Genomic DNA, 14349 nt, shown 5'->3' on the forward strand with positions numbered 1-14349 from the left:
TAAGCAAAAACCCCCCAAAAAAAAAAAAAAAAAAAAAAAAAAAAAAAAATGTCAGGTCCACTGTGCATGCCCAAAATATGGACAGAATAGAGAAATGGAGGAGAAAGGATTGTGACATGAACACATTCCATTGGGGATGCTTTCTTCCTTTCTCTTCTTTCTCTCCCTCTGGTTAGTACACATGCCTTCTACAATTAAAAACAAAAGAAAAAATTATAACAAGTAAAACATATGCATCTTTTAGGTTATATAATTTCTCCTTATAAAACAAGATAATTTAAGCACACATTAATTATACTTAATTTATCAATATAATGTTTGAAATTGTTTAATGATTCACTTAATCAGAGTAGAATATAAAAATAATTTTTTTCTTTTTTTTTTTTTGAAAGATTTTTGCTATAGGGCACATGTGCTCACTGGAGACAGAGAAAGAGAGATGAAGAGAGAGAAAGTGAGAAATCACCCCTCACCCTGGGGCAGATGGCCATGCCACAATCCCTTCTCCTCCACTCTCTCAGGGTTTGAGGTATGTACACACATGTGCCTAACATGAGTTTCAAGCCTCCAGGTCTGGGACTCAAACTGTGGTTGATCACGTGGGAGTCCAGTTCCTTAACCACTATACCACTTTCTCACTTTAATTGAAAAGTTTTAAAATCACACATTTACTCAAACTGCGCTTGCAAAGATTCATCATCTTAGATCAGCTGGTGGCCTTGTGGTTGAGACAGCTGGATCTCACATGGCTGACTGTGCGATTCAAGTCCCAGACTCAGTGGCTTGAAAAACATGCAGGGTACACATGCATGGTGTCTAAAATACTGAAAAGGGATATCGAGGAGAAGGAACTGTGTCTTGACCATCCCCTTTCAGGAGTACTCTTTCACTTTTTCTTTCTTTCCAGGGAGTGCACTTGCCCTATAACCTATAATAATTTTTCTTTTTTTTAAGATTCGTTATCTCTACCAAACTGATGATTGATTTTTGACCTAAGTGCTTTAAGTAAGAGCACCGAGTTTGTCCAGCAACTAGAGCTGATGTCATACAGCACATTCTTGTTTCTTTGTTGGTGTGTCTGTTTTAGTCAATAGCTTTACTCTTACCTTCTAATAGGAGCAGCAGAAAGGATAATGATCATTTTGCAAATGTATTCTCTACTAGGAGACACCCCTTTAAAATTCTTACTGAAAAAGACCATAGTTAAATTTATCTCGGGACCAGCAGTTGGCGTAATGGCTGTGTTGCTGGACTCCAATGTAGTCGACCGCGTTTTGAGTCCTGGACCCGGTGGCTTAAACTCATGCCGGGCATGTGTACATGTGTGCCCAACATCCCGAGATGAGAATGGAGGAGAAGGGATTGCGGTGTGGCCATCCCCCCTGGGGAGTGATTTCTTGCTTTCTGTCTCTCTGTCTCTCTCTGTCTGGTGAGCGCACATGTCCAGTAGCAAAACCTCTCAAAAAAAAAAAAAATATCTGAATTGCCTAGTGACAAGTCCATTAATGAGTTATTCTCTGAGGAAATATATGATTTTTTAAAATAGATTTATGTAGACAAAATAATAAGTTTTAAAATAAATCAATATGATTAACCACATACACAAAAAGATATTGGATGTTTTAGCAAATTATAAATGACTGTTATCATATGACGAATGATAGGCAGTATCAAATATTTCCTAATAGATATTTTATGGATAGTTAATTTAACTATAACATAATAATCTTCTTCCATTAATAATAATTTGTCAACAAAATATTTATTATAGGCTTTTTTGGCATAATCTTTTTTCTGAACTCTTGCTTACAGACCATGAAATAGCAATTGTGCAACTACTTACAACTCTTCTTCAAACACAGATACAGTTGTTCATTCAATGAATCAACGTTGCCATTTTCAACTGCTGTTAGTAAGAAAAATGTCAGTTTGTTTCTAAATCCATAAATTCTATTCTGAAAGGCACTACAGAAACTAATGTATTATTTTCCACAAATCTAACGTATTTCCCAGTATAGATTTTATATGTAAGCAGCCTTGGAGCTTTCTATTTTACAATTATTATTGTGTGTGTGATAAATTTTTTGATCTAGAAAGAGTTTAGGCATTCTGAGTGTCCCATTTCTTACTAGTTGAAGAAATAAATCAAAAGGTTATCACATGAAGTTTGTTCTAAAGGTATACCAACATGAAAAAAAAAAAGGCATTGTTGGCTTTTACATGAACTTTGCTTTTTATGCCTTAGTCTATTTTTTTAATTCCTCCTTCCATAGAGAAGGCATTCACTAAGGGTATTTGCTTTATTATTGGCTATTGAGAACCTAACAAAGATTAATCTTTGTATAGTTTTTAAAAAGTTATCTTTACATTGTTTTGACTGTCTTTCTTTTTGTTTTTTTCTGTTCATACTTCGAAAATATTTTTTCTCATAATCCTCCAAAACTCTGCTGAACTCATATACTTGTCCCTTTGCTTTAGAGAAAACATCAAAGAGATCTATGTCTTTTTATCACTTCATGCCAATTACGTAGTATATTACCTGGGACAATATAGTCATATAAGAAATGTTTAATTGAGGCCATTAATGAAGATTTACCCATTAGAAAAACGTATTTCTGGTACTGATAAATCTAGATGTGTACACGATCCAACATTCTGTCTGCACATATCTCTGGAATTTGTTTTCTTCTGAATTAGCTTTACCCTAAGGCAGCTCTGTAGAATAGCCAGGAACAGCTTCCTGTCAGATTCCTGTTAACTCAGCACCTGAAGCAGGTAGACATTTTTATGTTTCCCCAAATTTCACCAGATCATTAGAATGTAAAAGTAGCCTTATTTGGGTGATGAACCGGTATCTGTTGTAAGTCAGGGATGATTAGGGGAAAGAGAACTTCATAGCCAGGCTAAGGTTACATCCCAAATGTGCCACTAGTGTAATGCAGGAGGGTGGTTCTAAGGTTCACGGCACCTGAAATGGAGCTAATGTCAAACTGAGAGGGGTGGAGAGTTCAAAGTGATTAAGAAGGGGGTGTTCAACAGAAAACAAAACTAAACAAGACAAAACATAGAATCATTACAATATAATAAGGCTTTGGAAAGCAGAATATTAAAGACTATAAACACCTCTTTTATATGTAAGCAAATATAATATATTATAGTCCAAATATAATTAACTTAGATAATACAAACATTAGCATCTTAAATTATTTAATACTAACCTACAATCATTTCCCATTTGTTTTTGTTCCCTAATAATTTGTAGTTCCTCTCAAAAGCGTCTGTTACTATCCATATTATTTTACTAAATTTACTTTTTAAAAACAATTTTGACAAATGTGTTAAAAAATATAATGTGGTATTTTTACTTTGGACATGTATTATAGAGTTGAAAATATATTTAGGAGATTAAGAAAATAAAAAACTTATACTTGTTTGCCATTAAGAAAAATAAAAAATAGGGACCAGCAGATAGCATAATAGTTACGTCGATGGACTTACCTGTAGTTGACTGTGATTCAAGTCCCGACCCAGTGGCTTAAAACTCATGCCAGCATGTGTGTGTGTGTGTGTGCATGCCCGAAATCCTGAGAGGAGATAGAGAAGAAATTGCGGCATGACCATCCCCCGTGGGTAATAATTTCTCATTTTTTGTCTCTCTCTCTCTTTCTCTCTGGTGAACGCGCGTACCCTATAGCAGAAAAACTCTCTAAGAAAAAAAAAAGAAAAAACAGCAAAAAAGTCTCTTATTAAATCTTCTATATTCGTCCACTTTGTATTAAATGATAATGTCTCACCATTCTCTATGGTTGAGTAGTATTCCATACTGTATATATACCAAACTTCCAAATGCTTAAATGTAAATAATAAATTATTCAATGGATTAATATATTTATATTTGGAAGAACATAAAAATGTTTCTTCTTTGGTACAAATACATCCCTATGTATATATAGAATGTCGAAGGAGACTGTTTAGAGAGTAAAAGAGTAGCAGGAAGAAAAGAAAGAATAACATCATCTACAGATATAGGTGCTGGAATGTATTGAAATGTATGTGTTTATTTCATTGTGGACATATAAAATGCAAAGTAGGTAAAAAAGACGAATTACTGACTACTTGGGATTTAAAAAATAACATAAAAGTCTCATAGGATTTCTGGGCTAAAAAAATTCTCTCTATATATATATATGTATATACATATAAAACACACACACAGATAAATATATATCTGCTATAATCATGTGTTACCTAAAATGCACAAATTGTTTCAAATCAATTATAAAAATGCATGAGACAAAAACAAACAAAGGAATTTTTAATTAAATGAAAAAAAGAATGACCCTTTTTTGCAATACAAGAGGCTATTTTTAAAAAAGATAAAACAATGAAATAGAAAATAATCAAGGAAACAACTGATGTAGTTAAACCATTAAAACATCTATAATACCCTTGTTTGAGACCTTATTGTTCGTTCTTTTAGGCCATATTGCATTTTCTACTTACAAGGACGTCCACTCACAACATTGAGCACTAGTCTATTTCCACTGATGTTTTTTTCTGACCTGATACCCACAATTGATCTTTTCCCCAAAGATATTTAATTAAAAATGACTTTACACTTTTTCCTCACTTAAAGATACATATGAACACCTGTTTCTTATAAAACTCACCATCTCCCGTAATAAATGACAAGACCCTCCTTTTACGCCTGCACTACCTGGGTGTGTGACTCCTGTACCCTCCTCCCTTCCTCATAAGTGATCATATACATGTCTCTTACCTCTCTGTGCTATAAGCCCTGCAAGAAACATATTTTTTCTTTTCTTTTTTTTTTTTTTTTTGCCTGTACAGTGCCTAGAATACAGGAAATGCTTATTTGTACCTGTTGAATTAATGGGTGAGTGTGTGTTACTGTGTCAAAGAGAGAAAGAGAAACTAAGAGAGGAGAGGAGAGGAGTCTCTGCTTGTGTACTTGCACATAAGAGTTGTGACTGACTATAAAAGTGGGCAGATAGGAATAACGGTTAGTTTTACTCAGGATAGAACCATTAAATCCAGTGTTTTTGGATATTGTCAGGTCTGTATTATAAACTTAACTGAGCCTCAAGAGCTCTCTCAATTCTATCTAAATTGTCAGTGACTATCATTTTAAGGATTAAAAAAAATTCAGTATTCTGCTGTAATTTGTGTCTATATTATTATGTTCACTTTTTAAAAGAATTATTTGTTTGTTTGTTTGTTTGTTTGTTTGTTTGTTTATTTATTTATTTATTTATTTATTTATTTATGTTTAATTTGGCCAGAGAGAGAAGGAGAAAGGAAACATGAGAAAGCAAACTGTCATGTCTGGGACTTGAACTACAGTTGGCCATGTGGGAGTCTAGTTCTCTTAACTGCCGCACTACCTGCTGGCTCCTGATATTATGTTTAAATAACCAGTAAAATGACATCAGCTTTTTTTGCTGTAAATAAATGAATATTTCCCAACTACATAGCTCATACTGGATGCATCTGATAGGCAGGCTGAGGCCACATGGGAGACCCAAGTTCAATTCTAGGCCCTCCTTAAAAAGCTTCATGTGGCGGCACTTGCCAATAGTTCCAGCTACTCAGAAGGTCAAGGTGGAAGACTGTGACACAGCAGACCCCATCTGAAACACCACACACACACACACACACACACACACACACACACATACACACACACAAGTGCACGCACACACGCAAAATGGAATTTTACAAATGTTATTATAACTGGCCTTTGTTGAAGTTGCTAGTATGAATTTAAATCAGGGACCCGGCATATTTTATTGATCAGTGTCTCCTCTACTGCTAAACGAATCACTTAGTTGTCTCTTGAAACTTCAACACACTCCAATAAATATTCAGGGAAGCTTCAGTGGTAGGTTACTCCGTAAACAAGGCAAATAGACAAGGTTTGATGTATTCTACCTTTCTTTGCCAGGAAATTTAAAGTACAACTTGAAATGTATGGAAAAACCTTGCCCAAGGCTACAGATACAAATGATTGCCTACACAGAGAAATACTTTTTAATCAGTAGATTATCCAACAAGATGGTAAAATTCTTGCTTGTTCAGCAGTTTGACAGAGCATTCCTGTAGGTTATTCTATTTGCAAATAGTAAAAATGCAGACTTTCTCTAGCACTTGCCTCATTTGTTTTAACCCGTGTAAGTTTATGGGAAATGCATCTTGCACTAAAATAAATTGCAAGTCTAAGTATTTTTTCCTCCTCATTCAGTATAATAAAGAGACAGTAGAATCCTAATTCCAGGTCTTATATCCTATTTTAAAATGTGAGATTACAAAAAAAAAAAAAATCTAAAATTCTTTGGTGAAAATCTTTTGACTATAGACAAGAAAATAAAGAAAAGGATTTTTTTTTTAATAGAATGATTTTTGCTATAGGATGTGTGGGCTTGCCGGAGAGACAGACAGAAAGCAAATCACTCCCTAGGAGGACAGACATGCCTCCATCTTATCTCCTCCATTTCTCTCTTAAGATTTTGGGCATGCATTCACACATGCCCAATGTAGTTTAAGTTGCCAGGTCTGGGACTTAATCTGTAGTCAACTACATGGGAGTCCAGTGATGAAACCCCAGTGCTATCTGCTGATTCCAAAAAGGGTGTTTTAAAATGAAAACATACACACAAATTTCATTTCTGAAAAATTCTGTTTGGAATTGAATTTGATACCATGTTGTTGACTTATATGTGCTAATAACTTCACTTTACAAGAAAATATTTATGAATTTTTGTTAAAACATATATGAATTCCTTCTTGGATTAAAATAGTTTTGGGGAGGACTAGCAGGTGGCATAGTGGCTAAATGCTGGACCCCTTCCCCCACTTGATTGACCATGGTTTGAGTCCCAGACCCAGTCAGACCCAGTGGCTTAAAACTGTGTGAGTGCATGCCCAAAATCCTGGGAGGGGAATGGAGGAGAATGGATTGCAGAGTGGCCATTCTCCCAGGGGATGATTTCTTCCTTTCTATCTTTCTGTCTCTCTGTTTCTCTGGTGAACTCATAAATTTTGTAGCAAAAATCTCTCAGGGAAAAAAAAAAGGCTTTTAGTTCAAAAGAAGAATAAAATGTACAAGACTGATTCCAATTCTAGTAATTGGTTATGTTTTTGGAACCGATAATTATTAAAAAAATTTTCCAGCTAATTTTTTAGAGGAATCATTACATATTTGAGCCAATCATTAAATTAATTCATGATCTTTTAATATCACTAGATTTCTAGATAGCTGTTTTAATTTTGCAAACAAAATAAAGTTGATATACTAATATCTGAAGTGACTTTCTAGAAGTGCCAATTCAGATTGGTTTTTAAGAGGGTTGAAAATAGGCTCTCCACTCTACCAAATATGCCACATTTCATAAGGATAACTTTGATCTAAAAGTATTTTAAAAAACACATTCCAATCTTTTCTTTTCTTCCTGAAAACAGCAGATGAAAACTATCTTGTGAATAATGCCCTCCCTGCCCTCGGAAAAAAGAACATTCTTCAATGCGGTAGCTTACCTGAGAAAATTCTGTACACACAAACCTTGTTAAAATAGTTCTTATCTTCTCTTCACCTCCCTACATGGTTACTTTTCCAATGTTGTTCAACCTAGCATAAAATCATTTGGGTTTTCCTACTTCTTTGATTCTTTACTTTATTTTGAAGGTTCCTGTGTCACATAAAATTTATACTAATCTATGTGCTTTTCTCCTGCTAATCTATTTTATGCCAATTTAATTCTCAGTTGGAAACTTAAGAGGGTAGAGGCAAAGTTTTGCCTCTACTACTGTATAGAAAAAGAAAATAAAATTATTTTTCATGTCGACCTTGCACTTTTTTTTTCTATGCCAGCATCCTCTGAATTTTTCTAATTGGGCTGTTAGCCCTAGGGTTAAGAAAAATAAAATAAAGATAAATCACAGCACATGCAGTGTTTGTGTGAGAAAATATAAGAGCAGAAAAGAAATTAAATAAATATTTTTTCCAAGAGAGAAAACAGTTAGCAAGAGAAATATAAGCTTTTTTTTTAAAAAAAAAGCATAAAATGAGGATGTGTATTTAAAAAAAAAGAGAAAAGCACTTCTAAATAGGGTGTGATTAAGCAATTAAAATTAATCACTGCTGATATCTGAGTTATCTTTTTTTATCTAAAAGTTCTTGTCCATTTTCTCAGTTCTAGTTCTATAAAAATAAGAATACAGAATATTGAATTTGAAAATTAACATTTGTCTGAGTTAATCAGACAAATTTTTGCATTTCAAATGTCTATATACATTAAGTAATACTAATTAGCACAAAAACAGAAATAAAAATCCAAACCCCACCTCCCCCCCAAAATAAAACAATGGCCTAAAGTTTTAAATTTTAAATATCTATGATCTAAGCATCCTTTGATATAGGTTAACTAAAATGCCTTGAGTTTATACATATGAATATTTTCCCCATCTGGATGATTTTAATAGGTTGTACCCATTCAGTAGATTCAAAGGTGAGAAATAGTTCGCTCTTTTATGTTCAAAGCAGCACAAAAACACTATCAACTAGTTTGCACTTAAATCTTTAAGGACTTCTATACTCTCTAGAGCAGCAGTGCCTAAACTTTTTTGCACCAGGGACCAGTTTCATGGATGATGACTTTTTTCATGGACTAGAGGGAGGGAGGATGGTTTTAGGATGATTCAAATGCTTTACCTTTACTGTGCACTTTATTTACATTATTATTACTACATTCTAATATATAGTGAAACAATTATACAACTCAACATCATGCAGTATATGTAGCTGCTTCCCAGTGCTAGCATCAATACCTCGGCTCCACCTCTGATCATCCGGCATTAGATTTTCATAAAGAGGATGCAACCCATAAATCTCACAATCACAGTTCACAACAGAGTTTATGCTCCTATGAAAATCTAATGCTGCTGCTGATCTGACAGGAAGTAGAGCTCAGACGGTAATACAAGTGACAAGGGAATGGTTGTTAACATAGATGAAGCTTTCCTGGCTTGCCAGTCACTCACCTCCTGCTGTGAAGTCCTGTTCTTAATAGGCCACAGACTGATATGGGTTCATAGTTCAAGGGTTCTGGACTACTGCTCTAGAGAACTTGTGGATTTAAGGTATTCAACATGGCTCTGGATGTCAGCATTGATCAGAAGAGTTCTGGCCTAGAAAATGTTCTTGAATCAAAATGTAATGAGTTAGAGGCATTAATCAGGAATACTTGGAGAGAGAAATTGATTTCAGAGGAGAAAGTAGGATAAATAAAGGTGCTGAAAGAGGAGTAAATATTCACCTTAGAGGGTAAATAACAACCTTGGCACTTGGGGAGTTGGTTTGTAGAAATTTCAGAGGGAGATCAGGGCTGAGACTGCAGTGGTAAGTAGGTCATAAATGGTGCATGAATTTGTAGAGAGTTGCCCCTCTGCAAGGAGGAGGAGTTTGATTAATTTGAGAAGCAATGAAAAACATCTAGAGAGAGGAAAAATATGTACCAGCCTAGCCACAGTGTCATGTGCTTCTAAAATGCTATGTTTGATAGGCAGGGACTACATGGGGAGTGGGGGGCAGGCTCTCCTCCTTGTCCAACCTAAAGACCAGGTGAAGTCGTTTACATCTGTAATTCTGATGACTCAGGAGGCTGAGGCAGGAAGAACTTGATACAGCATGTCTAAAACAAACAAACAAACAAACAAAAAACAAAAACGGGCCATACTTGGTGGTACAAACCTGGAGTGAAGCTGGGAGGCTGAGGTAGGAGGATCAGAATATAGTAAAACCCCCTGTATAGTATAGTAAGTATAGAAAGAAAAGTATAGTAACATGATAACTCTACCTATTTAGGATACCTCCTGCACTGTGGAAGATGCAGGCAGGATCAGAATAGAATAAGAGAGACCAGAGAGGTTTCTATTTGCCCAGGGAAGAGTTTGTGGTGGGTTTATAAGCCAGTGACAAAAGACAGATTCAAGAAATGTTTAAGGGATAATATTACACAGGAATCCTCCACTACTAATATCTTCGGAGTGAGTCTAGACTACTACATAGTCCTAATCACGTCAGATCTTAATGAACTTTTCACATTTAAACATAGTAAAATAGAGGCTTCCTCTTTAAAAATTAATGCCTGATTTTGGTCCAACAGACCTCACTCTTCTTTCTGAACACGGAGACTGAATTAATAATGTGACTTCTTTCCATCCTATCAGTTAGAAGCTTTAAACTTAGCTCCCTGTCTTCCCTTCCTTCATGACATAGTTCTCTGAATGCCAAACTCACACACTGTGCCTGTGTTCTCTGCCTGGCTTGTGCCACAGTGATTACCGAACAGTTGGAAACAAGTATTATAATTGTTTGTAAAGTCAATTCAGAACTATTCTCTTGTGTTAAATAAGTAACTGGCAATTTGTCTCACTACTGAGGGAGTATTCTGAGGAAGTAATGGAGAGACCCTAGCATTCTTCAGGATTATAAGAGCACAGAATATTCTTTTTTTTAATTAATTTTTTGAGAGGATTTTGCTATAGGACACATGAGCTCACCAGAAAGACAAAGAGAGACAGAGAGTCAGAAAGCAAGAAATCATTCCCCAGGGAGGATGGCCATGCTGCAATCCCTTCTCCTCCATTCTCCTCTTGAGATCTTGAGCATGCACATACATGCGCCCAGCGAGAGTTTAAGACACCGGGTCCAGGGCTCAAACTGCAGTTGACTACATAGAAGTCCAGCAACATAGCCATCACGCCAACTGTTAGTCCCAGAACACAGAATGCTCTATTGCTGATATGTTAGCTCTCCAGAGAGGACACTTTGTTAACAAGAGAGCAGTGGATTTTGAGAAAGAAATGGCCAAATCTTCTAAGAAATTGGTATAATTTACTATCTCCACATTCTACCTTCGCAGCAAAGCTATGGGACCATTTTGATATTTTATTTTCAGAGAGCTTTTTTGTTTGTTTGTTTGTTTTTGCTATAGAGTGTGTGCTTGCACCAGAAAGACAAAGAGAGACAGAGAGACAGAAAGTGAGAAATCACCCCCGGGGGGATGGTCACGCCAAAATCCCTTCTCCTCCATTCTCCTCTCGGGATCTTGGGCATGCACGGACATGCGCCTGGCATGAGTTTAAGCCACCAGGTCCGGGACTTGAACCATGGTCGACTACATGGGAGTTCAGTGACATAGCCATTACACTAACTGCTGGTCCCAATATGTTATTCATACTTGAAACTGAATCACAGGAAATTTAAGTAACATTTTCAATGGCATGGACATAATCTGGAGAGTAAAGGTAGAAGAACTCAAAAGAAAGCTACTTTTATAACAGAACAAAGCCGTTCAATTTTCATAAAGAGATCTCCAAACTACTCAAGAATCCATATGAATGTTATAGGGTGATTTAAGAGATATAATGTCTTTGTGTTTATTTTTTTTTTTATCAAAATGATTTGTTCTAAACCTCCAACTTTTCTTACTCATCACATTACAATGTCTCTTATTCACTGACATGTAAAAACAATGTGGTTCTCTTTTTAAATGTATGCATATACTTAGTAAATAATGCATGTTCATCATACAATAACAGAGGCCTATAGCAAAATGACAAAGGGCATGCAGAATGTCAGTACTCCAAAGTAGCCCTATGGAATATTCTTATCCTAATATTTCTGCACATAGATATGTAAATACTTCGGGTTTTCTTTTTAAAGATTTTTTTTTTTGAAAGAGAGATAAAAAGATATCTCTCACAGGGTTTATCACATCTCAGTCCTCCTTCCAGCCTTCCAGACAGTTAGGATTGTGTCCCGACCCACAGGACAGTCAAACAGTTTCCTGGGGGGGAGGGGAGTGAGAGATGGGACAAACACACACAGAGTGGGGACAAGACGAGGTGCTGATCAAGTCTTAAAGTCGTCTGTTTATTGAGGAAGAATTATGAGCTTATATACAGGCTGGTGGGCATTGATTGGTTGCCCGAAATGCAAATAAGATAGAACAGCATGAATCAATCATTGGTATGGGTGGATCTCTCCCGTTGCCCAGAAACCCAGGCCCCTCGGGAAGAATGGTTGGTCACATGATTTCTGAGAAACTGCTCAATGAGGAGTGAAACCTAATGGTTTCCAAGATGGTGGATAGCTCAAGATGGCAATAGCTCAAGATGGCTTCAGTATGCAGTGCCCTCCACAGGATTGGGACCAGCAGTTGACGTAATGCTATGTCGCTGGACTCCCATGTAGCCAATCTTAATTCGAGTCCCATACTCAGTGGCTTAACCTCATGATGGGCACATATGCATGTGTGCCCAAGATCCCTAGAGGAGAATGGAGAAGGGATTGTAGCGTGATCATCTCTTCTGGGAGGTGATTTCTCGCTTACTGACTGTCTCTGTCTTTCTGGCAAGCACATATGTCCTATAGCAAAAACCTCTCTAAAAAAACAAACAAGCAAACAATAACCTGATGCCCAGACAGCTAGGATTGTGAGATCCCACTGCAAGTGTGCCTTGTACACCCAAGTCAAATCATAAACTAAACCTAGGGCCTTCCTGTATGACTCCAGAATTGTGCCACAAAGTCCTACTGGCTGTGCCATTGTAGCTGTGCCAATCAGTGACTGTAGAGACAGGAACAGCAGTTTTATAGATTGCTAAGGATCATTTTAGAGCACTCAATACCTTTGAGATCTTATTCCCATTTAGACTTTTAAATTTTTTACTATTTATGAACATAACAAACTACAACCGCTTCTTGTTACTATTCCACATGGAAGATAATTTTAAGAATTAGTTGTGTATATAAACCACAAGTTTCTCCCATCTTTCCAAAAATGTTTAAACTTATCGCAGACTAGTTTGGGCACATGGGAGTTGTTCACCATTCTGCTGTAGCTATTCTGGAATAGAGGGTCTTTTAAAACATTGAGATTCAAGTAAACTTTCAGTGTAACAACACTTTTTCATGAACAAATTTGAAATCTGAATCATTGGTATTTTCAGACCTATATATGGAGCTTCATTCTACTTGAAAATGAGCATAAGACAAAGTCCATTGTTTTCAGAATGTATGATTACCGTGTTTCCTTTTTAAAAAATCCTCTGAAGACATTTTCTAATAATTGATTTATTTAGGGTTGCTAGTGAAGCTAGTCATTGTTTTTATATTTATTAGTAATTTGTTTTTATTCAAATCTAGTTTGGTCCTAGCTATTACTTCTACTAATTCTATATTAATTAGACTGAGTGAAGGGAAAAGAGAAAGGGAAAATAATACACGGGGTTTCAAAGTGTGATAAGGGAATAGAGTAGGGAGAATTGGAAGAGAGGATAGTAATTCTAATCTGTAGACAGACTTTCACATTTAGAATTTGGCAAACTTCTTCTCCCTAGGTTAAACTCTTCCACTACCTTCAGTCTGATATTTTTTTCCCAGAGCCAAGTCTGTTATCTTATAGCTCGACTAATTTTCCTTTAAGATGATTTATTTGACCAAGCTTTCCTTCCCCAGTGATCTGCTCTAGAGAGACTCTAGTTAGTGAAGGAACATCTGGAACATGATGTTTTCTCAGGTGGAACATTTGATCATGGAATATTGATGAAATTATAATTATACCTCAGTGTTTAATAAAGCATCAGTGTGAATATACTGGTATTTCAATATTATTAGTAGGAAATCCAGAAAAATAGAGTATTGCCTTTTGCTCATGAAAGATTAAAAAAATACTGCCTTGGCTGTATTGGCTGTTTTGTTTAAAGGATCTTGAAAAACAATAGGTGCAAGAAGATCACTCTGACCTTTGTGGTCCTTAAAAATGAGAGAAATTTCAGGGCCAGGAGATGGTGTAGCAGTTATGTCACTGGACGCCCGCATGGCCAGTCACAGTTCAAGTTCTGCATCTGATGGCTTGAAACTCACCTTGGATGTGTGAGTGTGTGCCCAAGATCACAGGAGGAGAATGGAGGAGAAGGGATTGCAGCATGGCCATCCCCCCTGGAGAGTGATTTTTCACTTTTCCTCTCACTATCTCTGTCTCTCTTTCCAGTGAGTACATGCACCCTAAGACGAATACCTCTAGAAAAAAAGGAAAAGAAACAATAAAAGAAATTTCCACGCAAAACATATCCTCCCTTTAATAGAAAAAAAAGCAATATTATTACCAAGGATGGGAACTTGAGGCCAAAAGTATTCTCTTTGCACAAACCTTGTTAAACTAACTTTCTAGTCACTCCTCTAACCAGTTAAATACACCACACCCTGTGCTCTTTTCACATTTTTTATTTACTATTTATTGTTCAATATGTAACTGACTCTGAAGG

This window comes from Tupaia chinensis, unplaced genomic scaffold (genome assembly GCF_000334495.1).
Source record: "Tupaia chinensis unplaced genomic scaffold, TupChi_1.0 Scaffold146594_1, whole genome shotgun sequence".
Taxonomy (NCBI): Eukaryota; Metazoa; Chordata; class Mammalia; order Scandentia; family Tupaiidae; genus Tupaia; species Tupaia belangeri.